This window comes from Triturus cristatus, chromosome 7 (assembly GCF_964204655.1).
Source record: "Triturus cristatus chromosome 7, aTriCri1.1, whole genome shotgun sequence".
Lineage (NCBI taxonomy): Eukaryota > Metazoa > Chordata > Amphibia > Caudata > Salamandridae > Triturus > Triturus cristatus.
Window position 1 is genome coordinate 1866587939 of NC_140590.1, and position 13236 is coordinate 1866601174.

Genomic DNA, 13236 nt, shown 5'->3' on the forward strand with positions numbered 1-13236 from the left:
CAAGGCTAACCACTCCCTCTCCAAGCCCTCTCCAGTACTCATTGGTGTCCCCCAAGGGTCCGCCCTATCTCCTATCCTCTTCAACCTTTTCTTGGAACCTCTTGCGAAATCACTAAATTCCTCGAACATTCTCTACCATATGTACGCGGATGACACACAAGTTTATTTGAAAATCTCATCCCCGGATAACATCATCTCACTCAACACCACCCTTCAGGCCACACAGAATTGGTTAACTGAGAACCATCTACTGCTTAACACTTCCAAAACTGAATTCCTTCTCATCTCTCCCCCAAACCACATCTCCAAGCTAGACCTTTGGCTGAATCACCTCACTGCCTTCAACTGCACACCCCTCATCATTGACTCGGCCAAATCTCTCGGAATCACCCTGGACAAGCACCTGAATATGAAAAATCATATCAGCAATGTGTGTAAGGGAGCTAACCACTTGATGAGGACCCTGAGAAACATCAAACCATTCCTGGCACAAAAGGATTTCAAGCAGGTGGTCCAAGCACCGGTCTTGCCGAGGCTAGACTACGGCAGTGCTACGCTCTGTGACCTTCCCAAATACACCCTGGCTCCACTAAGGGCATCACTGAATGCCACGGCCAGACTGGTCACAGGCACCAAACGAAATGAGCACATATCCCCAGTCCTAAAATCTCTCAAATGGTTACCCTACGAAGCTCGAATTCAGCTAAAGATTGTCGTTCTGACGCCCAAAGCCCAGCATTTCAAAACTCCCCGGTACCTAGCACAAAAGCTTCAATTATCCTGTGGTGGGAGAGCCTCAAGCAGCGCTGACACTTTCCTCCTGAATCCTCTCATCCTTAGCAAAAAGAGAACTTGTCACCGAGCCTTCTCTGGCGCGGCCCCAAAGATATGGAATTCTCTTCCACTGGCAGTTCGCAGAATCTCCTCAACAACCGCTTTCAAACTAGAAGCCAAAAGATTCCTAATGGACAAATTCCTTCCTTAATCTGGGCCAGGTCCACTGGCTCGAAATCATTGATCCTAAAACCACGGTTCCAGCATGCGATTCTGCTCCTCTTTACCGCATCGTGTTCTCCCCTCGTAAGCCGCTATCATCTGTTTATTGTGTTACTCTCCTTTGTGTCATTGGTTTGTGATTTTTGCGATTATTCATGTTGTGTATTCTTACTTGATGTCGTTCTTGGGTTTTGATCTTCCTTCCACCCTTTTGTAAAGCACTCTGATATTTATTTATTTATTTTTATAGTTTTATAGAGCGCAAACCAGACCCAAGCTAGGGTATCGGAGCGCTTTACATAAGGCGAATGGTGAACACATTCAAAGGTGAATGTTGCGTATAAAGAGACAAAATCTGAAAGTAACAAGAAGTAACAACATTGAGAGGACTTGTTCTGAGCAGTAAAAAAAAAAAACATTCAAAGTTCGTGTAGGTAGTGGTTGTGCGGAATTAAGGTAGGAATTTGCTCATCAGGAATAATTTTGCTTCCTTTTTGAAGAGAGGCGTAGCGGAGATTTTTCTGATGTATGGTGGCAGGGAGTTCCAAATTCTTGGCGCTGCCCCGGAGAATGCTCTGTTGGAAGTTTTAGTCTTTTTGAAACGTGCGGGTTTCAGAAGTAGATTGTTTACGCTCCTTGAGTGTCTGTTTCCTCCAGATAAGGTACGTTTTTGGGCTCGGTATTGGTGGGTATTATGGTGTAACACCTTGTGTGTGATGCAGGCCATTTTTAGGTGGATTCGAGCTTCGTAGGGTAGCCAGTTGAGTGCTTTCAGGTGTGGTAATATGTGGTCAAATTTCCTAGAACCTGTTATGAGTCTTGCTGCGGAATTGAGACAGGCTTTGAGAGGGGCGGTTGAGATTTTGAGAAGCCCAGCGAGGGTGGTACATCCGTATTCAAGCCTTGAAATAACTAAGGACTGGACTCCAGTTTTGAGGTCGGAATTCTCGAGAAAAGGTTTCATTTTTCTGAGATAGCTGAGGTGGAAGTAGGCATTTTTAGCCAATAAGTTGACATGATTTAGCATGTTAAGGTTCTTATCTAGATTGATACCTAGTGATATGGAGGAGTCTACTACAGTTGGCGTGCAATTCAACGCAGTGATGATTTTGATCCACCCCTTTGTCTCAGTGGAGTTTTTAGGAGGGGAGATTAAGAGAAACTCAGTTTTTTGAGAGTTTAGCTTGTGGAAGTTGGTCGATAGCCATTGGACTATCTTTTCGAGAGCTAGGTTCATTGTCCTTATCTCTTCGATAGAGGAGATCTTGATGTACAGTTGGGTGTCATCCGCGTACATGTGGAAGGAGATATTCTCCTGCTGTAGTAGCTCGGTGAGTGGTTCAACGTATAGGTTGAATAGCATGGGAGATAGTGTGGAGCCTTTAAGGAACTCCCAGTAGGTTAGGGGAGGAAAAGGAGAGATTATTGTTGATCATGTACGATTGTTTTCTGTTTTCCAGGAAGAATTTGAACCACTGAAGGACTTTACCAGATAAACCCATCCTGTTTTCTAGTCTTCTTAGTAATTTGTCATGATTGACTGTATCGAAGGCTGATGAGAGGTCGAGTAGAACTAGCAGGCAGGTTTTGTTGCGGTCAAGGGCTTGAAGGGCATCATCTACTATGTGTAGGATAGCTGTTTCTGTGCTATGACCAGGTCTGAAACCCGATTGGTGAATGTTCAGTAGATTGAAGTGCGAGATGTGTTGGTTCAGTTGTTGCTGAACACACTTTTCCAGGACCTTGGCTACCATGGGAATGTTGGTTATTGGTCAGAAGTTGTTGGGGTCGGAGTTATCTGCTGTTGGTTTTTTTAGGATGGGGTGACTTGTCCTGTTTTTTAGGCAATCTGGGATGTGACCTTGTGATAGAGAGGCATTGATGATTTTGGTCCAGAGAGGGGAGATGATATGGAAGAGGTGGGGTAAACTATTTGAGGGGACCGGGTTGTTGAAGCGGTTGTTAAGTTTGGTCGTCGCTAGAATATTTGTGATGTCGATGAGATCATAGAGTTTAAAAGTGGCCCAGTGAGAGTTGTTTTTGGGCAGCGTTAGCTCTTGCAGTGCAGGAATTTCAGTTTGACTGCTCTTTGGAATGTCTGGTTTGGATGGGAGTTAGTTTTAGCTATGAAAAATGAGGAAAATTCAACACTACTCAACTGTGATTTCGATGTTAGGAGTGAGGATTTAGCTAATTTTTTAGATTGTTGTTCCAGAATTTCGAAAAGTTTATTTGGTCTATTTTTGGCCTTGTCTAGTTCTGATCTGAAAAAGTCTTTTTTTGATTGTAGGATACTTTTATTGTAGGAGTTTCTCGATTTCCGGAGAAGTTTAAGATGATTGGGGGAGGGATGTTGCCTCCATTTCCTTTCCGTTGATCTAAGTTTGCGTCTCTCTTCATTTAAGGCTCCACTGAACCATGGTTTTTTGTCTTTATCCGGAATTCTTTTGAGTTTTGGTGGAGCGGGTTGCTCGAAGACTTTGGTCATTGAGGAGTTGTAATGAGCTGTGAGATCGTTGACGTCTGACACGTTAGTGGGGGGAGTGAGAGCTTCCTTCCAGTGGGAGGCTAGGTTGTTCCAATCGATGTTTTTAGTGTCTCTTATCCAATGTTTTTGCTTTCTTTGTTGCAAGAAAGATTTCTTATAAGTTGATGGAATTTGGAAGGTGATAATGTGATGGACTGACTAGTCACAGGGAGTGATTCAATAGTATTTTGTTTAGATATGATCCAATCAAGAGTGGCACCCCTAGAGTGAGTTGGCATTGAGATAGCTTGGGTCAGGGAATGGTCTGCCAGGAAGGTTTTGAGGGCGTTAACTTGCTTGTCCAGGGGGTTATCCCAGTGGAGATTGAAATCACCCAGGTATATGTCTTTGGAGTGAGGGGAAGAGTTTGAGGTAATAATTTCCATAAGCTGTTCAGTGAATTCAGCATTCGAACCTGGAGGATGGTAGAGTATATGTAGTTTGTGAGAGAGGATACTTGATGATTTAACAGAAATCCCCAGGTATTCACAAGAGACTAGGGGTTCCGAGTGAAATTTTGAGATGGTGATGTCGGAACGATGTATGCAGGCTAGGCCTCCGCCTGTCTTGTGCGTTCTGTCTAATCTAATGATGTTGTAGTCCGGGGGTACTAGAAGGTCTAGTCAAGGGGAGGATGATTCATTGAGCCAAGTTTCTGTGAGGATGATTATGTCCACTTTCTTGTTGAGGGCAAGGTTGGCGATGTCAGAGGCGTGTTTTGGGGCTGAGCGGCAATTCAGTAGAAGGCAGGAGAGCGCGTTTGAGGAATTCTTTACAGTTGGCTCAGGGTTCTCGGTGTTAGAGGTTAATGATTGAATGTTATTCAGGTTTATTCCTCTAAGTCTTGGATGGGAAGTTCTGCGTGGGTCGCTGGGGACTGGGAGTATAGCGTATTCATCTTTATTTTTGGACGGACCAGCCATTGTTTCATATAGCCGTAGTAGTGTTTGGGATCTTGTTCGCGCTATATAAAACTTTATAAATTCAAAATTCAAACTCAAAATGATGGAGGTGATTGATGTGTGATACGGTAACTGTGGCACTAGTGTATGACGGAGGTGAGTGATGTGTGATACAGTAACTGTGGCACTGGTGTATGACGGAAGTGAGTGATGTGTGACGCAGTGACTGTGGCACTGGTGTATGACGGAGGTGAGTGATGTGTGACGCAGTGACTGTGGCACTGGTGTATGACGGAGGTGAGTGATGTGTGACGCAGTGACTGTGGCACTGGTGTATGACGGAGGTGAGTGATGTGTGATACAGTAACTGGCCCTAGTGTAAGACTGAGATGAGTGATGTGTGACAGTAACTGTGGCACTGGTGTATGACGGAGGTGAGTGATGTGTGATACGGTAACTGTGGCACTGGTGAGTGGCAGAGGTGAGTAAGTGTGTGAAGCAGTAAGTATAGGGACTCTGATGAAGGTGCGTGAAGTGTCACGCAGTAACTATGGCACTGGTGTAAGACGGAGGTGAGGGATGTGTGACACAGTATCTGTGGCACTAAAGTATGACAGTGGTGAGTGATGTGTGACACATTAACTGTGGCACTAGGGCAGGATGGAGGTGAGGGATGTGTGTGAAGCAGTAAGTATAGAGACTCTGTATGATAGAAGTGAGTGATGTGTGTGAAGTAGTACATATAGAACCAGGATATGATATTTGTGGAGCAGAAATTCACCGATTACTAGGGTTCTTAGGACTCTGTCCTCAGAAAACACTCTTAGTGGCCTTAGCTGGTATTTTAAGGACACTGACATGGAGTTGGAGTCGGCTGCTCCTCATGAGAGAGGCTCCATGCCACCGCTGCCATTTTGAGAAGATCATTCCTTTGTTTCTATTCACCTTTCTGCAAATCTGCAAACAGAGGCTGGAGGCACGCAGGAGGCGGCAGACCCCGTGTAGGGATGCCCTGTGCGACAAACCAACATGTTCAGGGTATTCAGCCCCTCTTCTCCAATCTCTCCCCACACTGGAAAAGATTGAAAGTGTACTCCTAACAAGGACAGGAGTAAAACTTTGTCCAGGGTGGGGAAAAAAGGGGATGTAAAAAAATGAAATTTGCCGCAGATTATCCGCGTGTGCTTTGCTTATTCACAGAGGGTCGCTCGGAGTGCGGTTTTCAGGTCTGCTTCTGTAAACTATTGGAATTTCTGAAAGCCACAAACCTGCCGCAATGCAAGGACACACACCTGCAGCTCTGGTGGCTTTCTTTACTCACCTGCATAGTCATTTATTGGCAGGCTTCCCGTTCTGGTTTAGCGCTGCTTCTCCTTGCTGGTGCTTTTGTAACACATTGGCATAGAACACTTTTCACTCAAAGGTGCGGCACAGAAATGGTTGAACCATAGCTCAGCAAAAGCCGTCTCCCAAGGTGCAATATTTTGTGTACATTTCATTTCTAAACCAGACAGTCGCCAACATGGCTTTCATAGTTACACGCATCATTGCATATAATCAGGGCGCAGTGTAAAGAGCCCAACAATTGTAAAGTATTGCAAAGTTCTTTACATATTTGTATCCTGGGCCCGCCGTCAGTAATGAGGCTGAACTCCCTGCATTTCCCATGAATGCCCGCAGGAACAGTAAGGGATTGGCATTAGTGAGCCATATTTAGAAGTTTGGACATTTCGTGCACACGGATACAGACCTTGCCTTGCTGTAGTGCCAGAGAGTACTGCGTCACAGATCCATTCTGAGGGACTGTAAGTTCAGGGAGCGGGGTGTGCAGCAGGGGGGTTGGGCCTGCACACGGATACAGACCTTGCCTTGCTGTAGTGCCAGAGAGTACTCAGTCACAGATCCATTCTGAGGGACTGTAAGTTCAGGGAGCGGGGTGTGCAGCAGGGGGTTTGGGCCTGCACACGGATACAGACCTTGCCTTGCTGTAGTGCCAGAGAGTACTGCGTCACAGATCCATTCTGAGGGACTGTAAGTTCAGGGAGCGGGGTGTGCCGCAGGGGGTTTGGGCCTGCACACGGATACAGACCTTGCCTTGCTGTAGTGCCAGAGAGTACTCAGTCACAGATCCATTCTGTGGGACTGTAAGTTCAGGGAGCGGGGTGTGCAGCAGGGGGTTTGGGCCTGCACACGGATACAGACCTTGCCTTGCTGTAGTGCCAGAGAGTACTCAGTCACAGATCCATTCTGAGGGACTGTAAGTTCAGGGAGCGGGGTGTGCAGCAGGGGGTTTGGGCCTGCACATGGATACAGACCTTGCCTTGCTGTAGTGCCAGAGAGTACTCAGTCACAGATCCATTCTGAGGGACTGTAAGTTCAGCGAGCGGGGTGTGCAGCAGGGGTTTTGGGCCTGCACACGGATACAGACCTTGCCTTGCTGTAGTGCCAGAGAGTACTGCGTCACAGATCCATTCTGAGGGACTGTAAGTTCAGGGAGCGGGGTGTGCAGCAGGGGGTTTGGGCCTGCACACGGATACAGACCTTGCCTTGCTGTAGTGCCAGAGAGTACTCCGTCACAGATCCATTCTGAGGGACTGTAAGTTCAGGGAGCGGGGTGTGCAGCAGGGGGTTTGGGCCTGCACACGGATACAGACCTTGCCTTGCTGTAGTGCCAGAGAGTACTCAGTCACAGATCCATTCTGAGGGACTGTAAGTTCAGGGAGCGGGGTGTGCAGCAGGGGGTTTGGGCCTGCACACGGATACAGACCTTGCCTTGCTGTAGTGCCAGAGAGTACTCCGTCACAGATCCATTCTGAGGGACTGTAAGTTCAGGGAGCGGGGTGTGCAGCAGGGGGTTTGGGCCTGCACACGGATACAGACCTTGCCTTGCTATAGTGCCAGAGAGTACTCAGTCACAGATCCATTCTGAGGGACTGTAAGTTCAGGGAACGGGGTGTGCAGCAGGGGGGTTGGGCCTGCACATGGATACAGACCTTGCCTTGCTGTAGTGCCAGCGAGTACTCAGTCACAGATCCATTCTGAGGGACTGTAAGTTCAGGGAGCGGGGTGTGCAGCAGGGGGTTTGGGCCTGCACACGGATACAGACCTTGCCTTGCTGTAGTGCCAGAGAGTACTCAGTCACAGATCCATTCTGAGGGACTGTAAGTTCAGGGAGCGGGGTGTGCAGCAGGGGGTTTGGGCCTGCACACGGATACAGACCTTGCCTTGCTATAGTGCCAGAGAGTACTGCGTCACAGATCCATTCTGAGGGACTGTAAGTTCAGGGAGCGGGGTGTGCAGCAGGGGGTTTGGGCCTGCACACAGATACAGACCTTGCCTTGCTGTAGTGCCAGAGAGTACTGCGTCACAGATCCATTTTGTGGGACTGTAAGTTCAGGGAGCGGGGTGTGCCGCAGGGGGTTTGGGCCTGCACACGGATACAGACCTTGCCTTGCTATAGTGCCAGAGAGTACTGCGTCACAGATCCATTCTGAGGGACTGTAAGTTCAGGGAGCGGGGTGTGCAGCAGGGGGTTTGGGCCTGCACACGGATACAGACCATGCCTTGCTGTAGTGCCAGAGAGTACTCAGTCACAGATCCATTCTGAGGGACTGTAAGTTCAGGGAACGGGGTGTGCAGCAGGGGGGTTGGGCCTGCACACGGATACAGACCTTGCCTTGCTGTAGTGCCAGAGAGTACTGCGTCACAGATCCATTCTGAGGGACTGTAAGTTCAGGGAGCGGGGTGTGCAGCAGGGGGTTTGGGCCTGCACACGGATACAGACCTTGCCTTGCTATAGTGCCAGAGAGTACTGCGTCACAGATCCATTCTGAGGGACTGTAAGTTCAGGGAGCGGGGTGTGCAGCAGGGGGGTTGGGCCTGCACACGGATACAGACCTTGCCTTGCTGTAGTGCCAGAGTACTCAGTCACAGATCCATTCTGAGGGACTGTAAGTTCAGGGAGCGGGGTGTGCAGCAGGGGGTTTGGGCCTGCACACGGATACAGACCATGCCTTGCTGTAGTGCCAGAGAGTACTGCGTCACAGATCCATTCTGAGGGACTGTAAGTTCAGGGAGCGGGGTGTGCAGCAGGGGGGTTGGGCCTGCACACGGATACAGACCTTGCCTTGCTGTAGTGCCAGAGAGTACTGCGTCACAGATCCATTCTGAGGGACTGTAAGTTCAGGGAGCGGGGTGTGCAGCAGGGGGGTTGGGCCTGCACACGGATACAGACCTTGCCTTGCTGTAGTGCCAGAGAGTACTCAGTCACAGATCCATTCTGAGGGACTGTAAGTTCAGGGAGCGGGGTGTGCAGCAGGGGGTTTGGGCCTGCACACGGATACAGACCATGCCTTGCTGTAGTGCCAGAGAGTACTGCGTCACAGATCCATTCTGAGGGACTGTAAGTTCAGGGAGCGGGGTGTGCAGCAGGGGGGTTGGGCCTGCACACGGATACAGACCTTGCCTTGCTGTAGTGCCAGAGAGTACTCAGTCACAGATCCATTCTGAGGGACTGTAAGTTCAGGGAACGGGGTGTGCAGCAGGGGGGTTGGGCCTGCACACGGATACAGACCTTGCCTTGCTGTAGTGCCAGAGAGTACTCAGTCACAGATCCATTCTGAGGGACTGTAAGTTCAGGGAGCGGGGTGTGCAGCAGGGGGTTTGGGCCTGCACACGGATACAGACCATGCCTTGCTGTAGTGCCAGAGAGTACTGCGTCACAGATCCATTCTGAGGGACTGTAAGTTCAGGGAGCGGGGTGTGCAGCAGGGGGGTTGGGCCTGCACACGGATACAGACCTTGCCTTGCTGTAGTGCCAGAGAGTACTCAGTCACAGATCCATTCTGAGGGACTGTTAGTTCAGGGAGCGGGGTGTGCAGCAGGGGGTTTGGGCCTGCACACGGATACAGACCTTGCCTTGCTATAGTGCCAGAGAGTACTGCGTCACAGATCCATTCTGAGGGACTGTAAGTTCAGGGAGCGGGGTGTGCAGCAGGGGGGTTGGGCCTGCACACGGATACAGACCTTGCCTTGCTGTAGTGCCAGAGAGTACTCAGTCACAGATCCATTCTGAGGGACTGTAAGTTCAGGGAGCGGGGTGTGCAGCAGGGGGTTTGGGCCTGCACACGGATACAGACCTTGCCTTGCTGTAGTGCCAGAGAGTACTGCGTCACAGATCCATTCTGAGGGACTGTAAGTTCAGGGAGCGGGGTGTGCAGCAGGGGGTTTGGGCCTGCACACGGATACAGACCTTGCCTTGCTATAGTGCCAGAGAGTACTGCGTCACAGATCCATTCTGAGGGACTGTAAGTTCAGGGAGCGGGGTGTGCAGCAGGGGATTCGGGCCTGCACACGGATACAGACCTTGCCTTGCTGTAGTGCCAGAGAGTACTCAGTCACAGATCCATTCTGAGGGACTGTAAGTTCAGGGAGCGGGGTGTGCAGCAGGGGGTTTGGGCCTGCACACGGATACAGACCATGCCTTGCTGTAGTGCCAGAGAGTACTCAGTCACAGATCCATTCTGAGGGACTGTAAGTTCAGGGAACGGGGTGTGCAGCAGGGGGGTTGGGCCTGCACACGGATACAGACCTTGCCTTGCTGTAGTGCCAGAGAGTACTCAGTCACAGATCCATTCTGAGGGACTGTAAGTTCAGGGAGCGGGGTGTGCAGCAGGGGGTTTGGGCCTGCACACGGATACAGACCATGCCTTGCTGTAGTGCCAGAGAGTACTGCGTCACAGATCCATTCTGAGGGACTGTAAGTTCAGGGAGCGGGGTGTGCAGCAGGGGGTTTGGGCCTGCACACGGATACAGACCATGCCTTGCTGTAGTGCCAGAGAGTACTCAGTCACAGATCCATTCTGAGGGACTGTAAGTTCAGGGAACGGGGTGTGCAGCAGGGGGGTTGGGCCTGCACACGGATACAGACCTTGCCTTGCTGTAGTGCCAGAGAGTACTGCGTCACAGATCCATTCTGAGGGACTGTAAGTTCAGGGAGCGGGGTGTGCAGCAGGGGGTTTGGGCCTGCACACGGATACAGACCTTGCCTTGCTGTAGTGCCAGAGAGTACTGCGTCACAGATCCATTCTGAGGGACTGTAAGTTCAGGGAGCGGGGTGTGCAGCAGGGGGTTTGGGCCTGCACACGGATACAGACCTTGCCTTGCTGTAGTGCCAGAGAGTACTGCGTCACAGATCCATTCTGAGGGACTGTAAGTTCAGGGAGCGGGGTGTGCAGCAGGGGGTTTGGGCCTGCACACGGATACAGACCTTGCCTTGCTGTAGTGCCAGAGAGTACTGCGTCACAGATCCATTCTGTGGGACTGTAAGTTCAGGGAGCGGGGTGTGCAGCAGGGGGGTTGGGCCTGCACACGGATACAGACCTTGCCTTGCTGTAGTGCCAGAGAGTACTGCGTCACAGATCCATTCTGAGGGACTGTAAGTTCAGGGAGCAGGGTGTGCAGCAGGGGGTTTGGGCCTGCACACGGATACAGACCTTGCCTTGCTGTAGTGCCAGAGAGAACTGCGTCACAGATCCATTCTGAGGGACTGTAAGTTCAGGGAGCGGGGTGTGCAGCTGGGGGTTTGGGCCTGCACACGGATACAGACCTTGCCTTGCTGTAGTGCCAGAGAGTACTCAGTCACAGATCCATTCTGAGGGACTGTAAGTTCAGGGAGCGGGGTGTGCAGCAGGGGGTTTGGGCCTGCACACGGATACAGACCATGCCTTGCTGTAGTGCCAGAGAGTACTGCGTCACAGATCCATTCTGAGGGACTGTAAGTTCAGGGAGCGGGGTGTGCAGCAGGGGGTTTGAGCCTGCACACGGATACAGACCTTGCCTTGCTGTAGTGCCAGAGAGTACTCAGTCACAGATCCATTCTGAGGGACTGTAAGTTCAGGGAGCGGGGTGTGCAGCAGGGGGTTTGGGCCTGCACACGGATACAGACCTTGCCTTGCTGTAGTGCCAGAGAGTACTGCGTCACAGATCCATTCTGAGGGACTGTAAGTTCAGGGAGCGGGGTGTGCAGCAGGGGGTTTGGGCCTGCACACGGATACAGACCTTGCCTTGCTGTAGTGCCAGAGAGTACTCCGTCACAGATCCATTCTGAGGGACTGTAAGTTCAGGGAGCGGGGTGTGCAGCAGGGGGTTTGGGCCTGCACACGGATACAGACCATGCCTTGCTGTAGTGCCAGAGAGTACTCAGTCACAGATCCATTCTGAGGGACTGTAAGTTCAGGGAGCGGGGTGTGCAGCAGGGGGTTTGGGCCTGCACATGGATACAGACCTTGCCTTGCTGTAGTGCCAGAGAGTACTCAGTCACAGATCCATTCTGAGGGACTGTAAGTTCAGGGAGCGGGGTGTGCAGCAGGGGGTTTGGTCCTGCACATGGATACAGACCTTGCCTTGCTGTAGTGCCAGAGAGTACTCAGTCACAGATCCATTCTGAGGGACTGTAAGTTCAGCGAGCGGGGTGTGCAGCAGGGGTTTTGGGCCTGCACACGGATACAGACCTTGCCTTGCTGTAGTGCCAGAGAGTACTGCGTCACAGATCCATTCTGAGGGACTGTAAGTTCAGGGAGCGGGGTGTGCAGCAGGGGGTTTGGGCCTGCACACGGATACAGACCTTGCCTTGCTGTAGTGCCAGAGAGTACTCCGTCACAGATCCATTCTGAGGGACTGTAAGTTCAGGGAGCGGGGTGTGCAGCAGGGGGTTTGGGCCTGCACACGGATACAGACCTTGCCTTGCTGTAGTGCCAGAGAGTACTCAGTCACAGATCCATTCTGAGGGACTGTAAGTTCAGGGAGCGGGGTGTGCAGCAGGGGGTTTGGGCCTGCACACGGATACAGACCTTGCCTTGCTGTAGTGCCAGAGAGTACTCCGTCACAGATCCATTCTGAGGGACTGTAAGTTCAGGGAGCGGGGTGTGCAGCAGGGGGTTTGGGCCTGCACACGGATACAGACCTTGCCTTGCTATAGTGCCAGAGAGTACTCAGTCACAGATCCATTCTGAGGGACTGTAAGTTCAGGGAACGGGGTGTGCAGCAGGGGGGTTGGGCCTGCACATGGATACAGACCTTGCCTTGCTGTAGTGCCAGAGAGTACTCAGTCACAGATCCATTCTGAGGGACTGTAAGTTCAGGGAGCGGGGTGTGCAGCAGGGGGTTTGGGCCTGCACACGGATACAGACCTTGCCTTGCTATAGTGCCAGAGAGTACTGCGTCACAGATCCATTCTGAGGGACTGTAAGTTCAGGGAGCGGGGTGTGCAGCAGGGGGTTTGGGCCTGCACACAGATACAGACCTTGCCTTGCTGTAGTGCCAGAGAGTACTGCGTCACAGATCCATTTTGTGGGACTGTAAGTTCAGGGAGCGGGGTGTGCCGCAGGGGGTTTGGGCCTGCACACGGATACAGACCTTGCCTTGCTATAGTGCCAGAGAGTACTGCGTCACAGATCCATTCTGAGGGACTGTAAGTTCAGGGAGCGGGGTGTGCAGCAGGGGGTTTGGGCCTGCACACGGATACAGACCATGCCTTGCTGTAGTGCCAGAGAGTACTCAGTCACAGATCCATTCTGAGGGACTGTAAGTTCAGGGAACGGGGTGTGCAGCAGGGGGGTTGGGCCTGCACACGGATACAGACCTTGCCTTGCTGTAGTGCCAGAGAGTACTGCGTCACAGATCCATTCTGAGGGACTGTAAGTTCAGGGAGCGGGGTGTGCAGCAGGGGGTTTGGGCCTGCACACGGATACAGACCTTGCCTTGCTATAGTGCCAGAGAGTACTGCGTCACAGATCCATTTTGTGGGACTGT

The 13236-nt window shown here is 51.3% G+C and overlaps 1 protein-coding gene across 3 annotated transcripts in view; it reads left to right on the forward strand.

Moving 5' to 3' along the window:
* The window catches only part of LOC146813537 (uncharacterized), a 469352-nt gene that overhangs the window by 114939 nt on the left and 341177 nt on the right, over positions 1-13236 (forward strand). The window lies entirely within an intron of this gene.